This window comes from Ochotona curzoniae, unplaced genomic scaffold, assembly GCF_017591425.1.
Source record: "Ochotona curzoniae isolate NIBS_2020 unplaced genomic scaffold, NIBS_Ocur_1.0 contig_2321, whole genome shotgun sequence".
Classification (NCBI taxonomy): Eukaryota; Metazoa; Chordata; class Mammalia; order Lagomorpha; family Ochotonidae; genus Ochotona; species Ochotona curzoniae.
Window position 1 is genome coordinate 13,817,376 of NW_024465421.1, and position 9,208 is coordinate 13,826,583.

Sequence of the window (9,208 nt, forward strand, 5' to 3'; positions counted from 1 at the left end):
ATGGTGTCTAGATAGTCAGTTTATGGGTTTAATATATTCTTATGTTCCTTACATTGGCTAGTGAAGAAATGTGTCTCCAAAGAAGTCTTGCTGTACTACTGTCACTTCTCTGTAGATCAAAATACATTCTAAGGGGTTTTTTTTTTCCCTCTTTAATTCCCAACGCTAACATTTGAAGAACCAGGGATTAATATATTGATTGTAACTTTCCACTGATATACCTGACGGACACCAGGTATTTTTTAAATTTTATTTATTTTTTTTTATTAAAGATTTATTTTTATTATTTTTTTATTGGAAAGGCAGATATACAGAGAGGAGAGACAGAGAGGAAGATCTTCAGTCCGATGATTCACTCCCCAAGTGAGCACAACGGCCGATGCTATGCCGATCCGAAGCCAGGAGCCTCTCCGGGTCTCCCACGAAGGTGCAGGATCCCAAAGCTTTGGGCCGTCCTGGACTGCTTTTCCGGCGAGGACCTTAACCACTGCGCCACCGCGCCGGGCCCTAGACACCAGCTCTTAAATGTGTGTTAACTTTCCCACATCTGTCCCAGCTTGAAATAATCTCGTTTAAACTCCTTTATTTTCAGCTTCCAGTCCACTTTTCCATTTTTGAGTCTTCTATTTCCTTATTTAGTAGTGGGGCAAGTAGATCTACTTTAGATTTTAAAAGCACTGCTCTTTCTCTCACCACCACCACCCCCCTTTTTTTTTTCTTTTTCTTTCAAGGACTAAGGATCTGGGCAGACAGGTTCACAGACAACCTTACAGGGAACAAAGCTGGAGAGGTCGGTGGTAAAACCCTGGGGAAATTACCTTAAGCAAGAGTATGTTAATGTTTCCCTGGGGGCGCAAATAGGTAAGACAATAGCCACTTTTGCAGCATATCAAATAACAAGAGAGCGCCTCAAAACGGGTCCAATTTACTCACAGCCCCAAAAGCACTGCCAGCTGTGTCGCGAAGTTACTAGAAAGTTCCCATCCTCCCTCTTCCCTCCTTCAGGAACTCGCTCTCCCTCAAGGAAAGCAAGACTCGGGCAAAGAGGAACGTGACTACATCCCCCCCCGACGGCGGGCACAGAAGCGTGTGGTCCCAATTCGGGGTGCACGCTCTGGAGAAGTCATTTCAGGCTGTGAGGCACCTTTGAAGGCCGCTAAGCGGCTGACAGGAGACAAACTCATGAGGAACTTCTCCCTTAGCGGGGGAAGGAGGAATTGAGGCGCAGTGGCCCAGGGTGGCGGGGCGCACCGCGCACGCGCGCCGCTCCCGGGGCGGCTCCCTGCGCCTCAGGGTTGGGACCCGGCCGAAGTTCTGCCCGACTCCCGGCCCCGCCCCGCCCGCCGCGTTGCCATGGGGACCCAGTGGCCCAAGCCTGTCCGCGGCGGCGCCGCCCGGCCAGTCGCCGCTGCTCTCGGATCTTCAAGACCATGGAAGTTGCGATAAAGTCCAGCAGTACGAACGGGAAGCGGACGGGTCTGGGCCGTTGCCGGCATTTCTTCTGGCTGGGCGTCCTCTTCGATACGGTGGGGGTGGTGGTCCTCTTCATCGGCATCTTCGCGGACCTGATCTTCTACGACATGTTGCTCTACCTCGGTGCTATCATCATCTTCCTCAGCCTCCTCTGGTGGATCTCCTGGTACACGGGCAACATCGAACTGCTCCCCGAAGACTCCTCCATGACGAACTCCCAGCTGGCCTCCAGCAACGTGGTGAACACCTTGCAGCAGAGCATCAGCCGCCGCTTCTCTTGGTCCGTAGGGACCGTCTCCAACGCCATTGTCCAGATCCGGCGACAGCGGAGGCGACGTTCCTGGAGGACCCAGCCCTGGAGGACTACCCTAGGGGTGACCGTCTCGGGCCAGCTCGACAAACAGGAGAAACAAGAGGAAGGAAAAAATGTCAAGGACAGCAGCCAGCCCCAGGACGTGTGCCAAGAGAATCTGGGCAGCAAGCCTCAAGACGACAGACATTTAGATTGGATTGGCTCCCCAGGCCCTGGAGCAAGTCCTTCTTGGTTTGGTCAGCGACCCCTGAGTCCTCCGGCCCTGCCTGTGTTCCCTCTGTCCACTCTGAATCAGCCCTTGCCTTCCACTGTTTTGACCTCTAAGAGCCTGCCTGTAGTTCCTTTGGTTTCTTCTACTCAGAAGGTAGACTGCTCTACTTATAAGAGCCATTCTGTCAATTTTAAGGACTCTCTGAGCCATGCTCAGGCCCCTGTGACCTCAGAGAGTCACCTTCTGGTTCCAAAGTCCTCTGAGAGCCACCTCCAGGTCCCTGTGACTTCTGAGAGCCGTTCCCTGTTGCTTGTGACCTCTCAGAGCTGCCTCCAGGTCCCTGCAGCCTCTCAGAGCCAGTCTCTGGCACCTGTGGCCTCTCAGAGCCACTCTGTGGCTCCTGTGGCCTCTGAGAGCCACCTCCAGGTCCCTGTGACCTCTGAAAGCCAACCTATATTACTTGCAGCCTCTCAGAGTTACCTCCATGTCCCTGTGGCCTCTCAGAGCCACCCTCTGGCACCTATGGCTTCCCAGAGCCACCCTCTGGGACCTGTGGCCTCTCAGAGACAGACAGTATCTCCAGTGGCCTCTCAGAGCCACCTTCAGGTCCCTGTGACCTCTGAAAGCCAACCTATATTGTTTGCAGCTTCTCAGAGCCACCTGCAGGTTCCTGTGGTCTCCCAGAGCCACCCTCTGGCTCCTGTGGCCTCTGAGAGCCACACAGTATTTCCAGTGGCTTCTAAGAGCCACTCTGTGGCTCCCGTGGCTTCCCAGAGCCACTCTCTGGCTCATGTGGCCTCTGAGAGCCACCTCCAGGTCCCTGTGACCTCTGAGAGCCAACCTATATTGCTGGCAGCTTCTCAGAGCCACCTGCAGGTCCCCATGGCCTCCCAGAGCCATGCTATGGCACCTGTGGTCTCCCAGTCCCACCTCCAGGTCCTTGTGAATTCTCATAGCCAACAACATATGGTGCCTATAGCCTCACAAAGCCAACTCCAGAATTTTCCTCTGGTCTCCCAAAGTCTGTTTTCGCCTATTCAGGCTTCTGGTACCCAGGCTATTGGCACCCAAATTTCTATGGTGCAGCATCTGTCTGACCCGGCTCTTCAGACTATAGACCCACCAATCTTTGAGACTGTACAAGCCCTGCCTCAACCTCCCCAGAACACTGAGAACACCTCTTTTGTGCAGGAGATTTCTCTAAGCCAAACTCCATTTGTCCTGGAGGCACCTAAGGAGCCAGTTGCACAGGCTTTTGAGACTCTGCCCCTACCTGACCAGAAAGTATCTCTGGAACTCCCTGACAGCATGTCACCTGTCTCGGAGACTACACTTCAAACCCCTCAGGTCCAGCCAGCCGTCCCCACTGAAACCACTTCCAACTTGGAGACCAAGAAGAAACCTCACTCTGTCTAGTGAGGACCAGACTCCAGCCATTTGTGCCGCTGCGCTGACCTCTGCCAAGTAAGTGCCCTCGGAGGAAGAATCACCCACATGAATCTTCAGTTGTTTCAGGGTCCTCAAGTCTTAAAAAAAAAAAATCAAGATAGTGGAAACAAAGTGGCTTGGTCCTTCAGAGCTGTTAGTTAGTTTTGTAGATGTAGGTCTGAATGTAGGCATGTTGTTGGCCCACTCCACCAGATCAGGAACTCTGTTCCTCTCTGTTGGGCTTGAGACAGAGTTGAAATTAAGTTGGTTAGGGAGCCTTAGATCTGGGAATAAAAGGATGATTTGGGCTCTGTTACTGAAATAAGATGCTTTCAGGTGGTGCAGTAAATGATGTTGAGTCCTAGGATGGGAAAGTAATTTGCTTTTTCAATACTTTTGATTTTTTTAGAGGTTTATTTATTTTTATTGGAAAGTCAGATATACAGAGAGGAGAGGAGACAGAGAGGAAGATCTTCCATCCAGTGATTGATTCCCCAAGTGACTACAGCGGCAAGAGCTGAGCTGATTGGAAGCCAGGAGCCAAGAGCTTCTTCTGGGTCTCCCAAGTGGGTGCAGGGTCTTAAGACCTTGGGCTGTCCTCAGCTGTTTTCCCAAGCCACAAGCAGGGAGCTGGATGGGAAGCAGGATCGCTGGGATTAGAACCAGCACCCATATGGGATCCCAGCACATTCAAGGCAAGTACTTTAGCCTCTAGGCTACTGCACCGGGACCTCAATACTTTGGATTTTTATCAGGGACACTTAGTTTGGGGTTAGTAGTCTTCACTGACTCTCTTGAATGGCACTCTAGGCAAAAACTGGACCCAACTACATACAATATAACAATGTAGAGAGCCTGGCATGTAATATATCATTCCTCAGTCAAAGCAGAAAGCAAAGATTTAAAAAGGAGCAAGAAATAAATCATTTCTGATGGGAAGGACTAGACATTTCTCTAAGAAATCATTATTTTTTTCCCCCTTAATTCTCTTATCTCAGGTCATTTGTAGGATTGAAATAGCTCTCCATGGAGTTCTTGCAGATTGAGCAGTTAGGAACGAGGAAAATATTGATGAGAGGATGCAGACCTTGCCTTGTTCTTGTTCCAAAAGAGCAACCACAAGAGGAAGTTTAGATCCTGAAGGAGACAGGGTAGACTCCCTACCACAAGAGTGCAATGAGCTTTTCGACAGGAGGAGTGGTTCCTTCCAAATAATTCATTGGTCATGCTTTTTTTCTTTTAGCTTCTACCCAATGACAGACATTCCATTGGGCACTGAGGATTCAGAGCTAAATATGATGTCCTTTTTCTCCAAGTACTCGCATCTATCAAGAGACACACACTGTCCCAGTGTGTATCAAGGGTTTGAGAATACACATGTAGGCTGGGTAAGGGATGTTTGGGTTGGACCCTATACTAGGTGCTCATTAGATGAAGAAGATGAGGAAAGATGTGAGGATTGGCACTGTAGTTGAGATGCCACTTGGGACACTCCTGTATCCCTTATCAGAGTCCCTGGATTTGAATCTTGTCTACAGTTGGGATTCCAGCTTCCTGCTTATGTATACTCAGGGAATAGTCAGTGAGAGCTAAAGTAGTTAAGTCCCTGCTGCTCACATGGGAGATGTGAATTAAGTTTCTGGTTCCTGCCTTTGATTATTTTATTTTTTATTGGAAAGGCAGAACAGATTTACAGAGAGGAGGAGAGACAGAAAGATCTCTCATTCACTGGTTCACTCCCCAAGTGGACATAATGGCTGGAACTGAGCCAATCCAAAGCCAGGAGCTTCTTCCGGGCCTCGTGCATGAGTGCACGGTCCCAAGGCTTTGGACCATCCTTGACTGCTTTTCCAGGCCACAAGCAGGGAGCTGGATGGGAAGTGGAGCAACCAGGACACGAACCAGCACCCATAGGGGATTCCGTCCCTTACAAGGGGAGGATTTATAGGCATTACCACAGTAACTGGTGTTGGACACTATTATTACCTCAACTTCAAGGACAGCATACTTGATATTGAGATCAAGTGGTTTTTCCATTGCCACACAAATAGAAGTGCTGGAATAGAAGGGTAATAGTGGCCAGTGCAGAGGTCTAACAGGCTAATCCTCTGACTTGCGGTACAGGCATGCCATATGGATGCCAGCTCACGTCCAAGATGCTTCACTTCTCATCCAGCTCCCTGCCTATTGCCTGGAAAAGCAGTGTAAATGGCCCAAGTCGTTGGGCCCCTGCGTCCACAGCAGAGACCCGGAAGAGGCTCCTGGCTGCTGGCTTTCGATCAGCTCAGCTCCGACCATTGCAGCCATTTTGGGAGTGAATCAGCAGGTAGAAGATTATTCTCACTGTGTTCTGTTCTCTCTGTAAATCTTCCTTTCAAATGAAAAGAATAAATAAATATTTAAAAAAAAATAAATATAATGAATATATATAATACATTCTAAGGTATGTATTATAAATTTTCTCTTCAAGTTCAGTTTTTTTGTGTGGGTGTTTTTGTTTTGATTTATTTTGTTTATTTGAAAGGCAGGGGGGTTAGAGAAGGAGAGAACTTCTATCCATTGGATAACCCCCCAGATCACCCCAACACCGCAGCTGAAACCCCAAAGCCCCAGACTCCATCCAGGTCACCTACAGGGTGGTAACATCCCAAATATTTGGGCTATTTTCTGCTGGTTTCCCAGGGCAAATCTGAAAGAAGAGCAGCCAGGCCTTGAATTGGCACTCTGATATGCAAAGCTGGTAGCACAAGTGGCTGCCTGCCTAACCTGCTATGTATGGTGCCAGCCCCCCAATTAAAACCTTTTCCTTCTCCCTTGTCAATATTTATTTATGAATTTGAAAGGCAGAGTTACAGAAAGAAGAGAGAAAGAGATCTTTTATCTGCTAGCTCACTCAGTAAATGGTGGACCAGGCATCTGAGTTTTCACGTGGGTAGAAGGGCTTTAAGCACTTAGGGCATCTCCCCTTCTTCTCCAAGCTCATTAGCTTGGAGCTGGGTTGGGAGTGAAGCAGCCAAGATACAGATGGGCGTCCATATAAGGAGCCAGCATCACTGGGGGTGGCTTAACCCACCTTAGCACATCGCCGACTCTCAGCATTTTTCTTAACACTGTTAATTGTAATGTATGTGGTAGTACTCATTCTCTGGGTTACTGCTACACTTAATATTTTACTGGCAGAGAGGAAATGAGAATGAATAAGTCCTCAATTTTCTTGTTCCATTCTAAATGATCATGTTTATTAATTTCTCAAATGCAAATTGCCTTTTTTTTTTTCCAGAACTTACCAGTGTTTCTGCAGATGTACCTGCCACCTTTATAGAAGCACAAATACTTAATTTCATTTTGGAAACTGCCACCTGGAGTCCTGACCTGTCTGAGGCACTCAGACTTGCTAGACTGTCTGTACTAAACACACCTATTTCACTGTGGGTGACATTTTTTCCAGCTTCAGATAATAAAGTTATTTATTACCACAATTCAAGCCAAAATAAATTGTGCTGTTTTAAATGAGCTTTGTTTTAAACTGAGTTGATTTTAAAAATAGACTTCTTGTGAAAGCATTTCAGCATTCCAGCATTCCAGATAACGTTTCATGTACTCTGGGTGAAGTTGTGCAAGTAAATTCCCACAGAAGTGGAAATTGTAGGGGATGGGAGACAAACATTTCATCTAGAAATTAAGGTACTTTTTTTTTTTTTTAAGATTTATTTATTTTTATTTGAAAGGCAGATTTACAGAGAGGGAGAAACAGATCTTCCAATCATTGATTCACTCCCCAAATGGCCACAAGGGCCAGATTGGGCCGTTTGAAGCCAGGAGCCAGGAGCTTCTTCTGTGTCTCCTACATGGGTGCAAAAGCCCAACGACTGGTGAGCCAAATTTTCCTGCTTTGCCGGTCTAGAAGCAGGAAGTTGGATTGGAAGTGGAGGCGGTAGGACTGAAACTGCCAAAATCTCAGATGGAGAGTAAACTCACTGTACCACCACATTTCACCCTATCTGCTTTTGGGTTATTTGTACACAAATTCTCTGATACATGGGAGACTCAGAAGAAGCTCCGGCTCCTAGCTTCCAATAGGCTCAGTTCTGGCCGATGTGGCTACTTGGGGAGTGAATTGATGGACAGAAGATCTTCCTCTCAGTATATCTGATTTTCCAATAAAATAGATAAATGAATCATGAATCTTTAAGAAAAATTTCTCTGATAGAGTACAAAAGTGAATTTTTAGGTTCTTTTTAAAATTAATTAATTTGAGACCAGAGTGGTGGTATAATGAGTTAAGCTGCCACTTGCAGTGCTGGCATCCTACATAAACAAGAGTTCAAGACCCAGCTGATCCACTTGCAGTTCAGCTCCCTGCTAAAGTACCTGGGAAACCAGCCAAAGATAGCCCAGGCTCTTGGCCCCCTGAGCCCATATGAGACATCTGGAAGAAGCTCCTAACTTGTGACTTTGGCCTGGCCCAGGCCCATTCACAGTCAATGCAGACATTTGGGGAATGAACCAGCAGATGGAAGATCTCTGTATCTTTCCTTCTCTCTGCGTAACTGTGATTTTCAAATAAATAAATCTTTCTGGGGGAAAAAAATCTGCTTATTTATTTGAGAGGCAGAGAAAAAAACGAGCACTTCCATCCTCTAGTTCATCCTCAAATGCCTATAATGGTTGAAACTGGGTAAGCCAGAACTAGAGCCATGAACTGAATTCAGGTTTCCACACTGGCGTTTTGTTACCATAGCATGAATGAACTAACATTAATACCCCAACTCTGTGTATGTACAGGTTGTCACTTGGCTACAGGTATCACGGTACACCTGGTGTTTACAGGAAAGAGTAGGCACACACTCTTGTCATTCACTGAAAGCCTCATGACTTCCTCTCCACGATTTACTCTGTTTTGTGCTTTATGTGCTCTGATTCTCACAGTAGTTCTGAAGTAGTTTGAAACAAAGAAAAAAATAGTTTGTCAGGTCCTGTGTGGTAGCCTAGTGGATGAGGTCTTTACCTTGCAAGCACTGGGATCCCATATGGGCACCAGTTCAAATCCCAGTGGCCCCGCTTTCTTAAAAAAAAAAAATAGTTTGTCTTTGTGGGTAAGAAAACTGAAGTGCTAAGAACACAGGGCAGGGCCTGGCACGATAGCTTAGAGGCTAAAGTCCTTGCCTTGCATTCACCAGGATCCCATATGGACCCAAGTTCTAATACCGGCAGCCCTGCTTCCTATCCAGCTCCCTCCTTGTGGCTTGGGGAAGCAGTCAATGACGTCCCAAAGTATTGGGTTCCTGCACCTGCAGGGGGGAGACGGATGAAGCTTCTGGCTCTTGGCTTCAGATTAGCTCAGCTCCAGCCATTGTGGTTGCTTGCTGAGTGAATCAATGAACGGAAGATCTTGCAATAAAAATAAATAAATCTTCAAAAAAAAAAAAAAGAACACAGGGCAATTCCCCAAAGTAAACAACAGAACTAGCATTTGAATCCCACCGCCCACTGCATGATTCTGGATTCTAAGAGTTGGAATTCTGTCAGTAAATCCAATGAATTTCACATGTAAAACCATTTCTCTGGGTGCTCTAAAGCAGCAAGGGACCAAAAGGAGGCTGCGAAAAACGTTACTGAGTGTAACAGTTTCAAAACCGAACTGTGCTCACACACCAGCTGCTGAGGTTCCACAGTTGCCAAAAGTTGCAACACTCTGCTCTTGGGAACAGGCAGCCCCCACGTCATCCTTTGCGGCCCCAGTGCCCTGGCCTCTGCAGTTCCAAAAGCCTGGAAGAACCCTG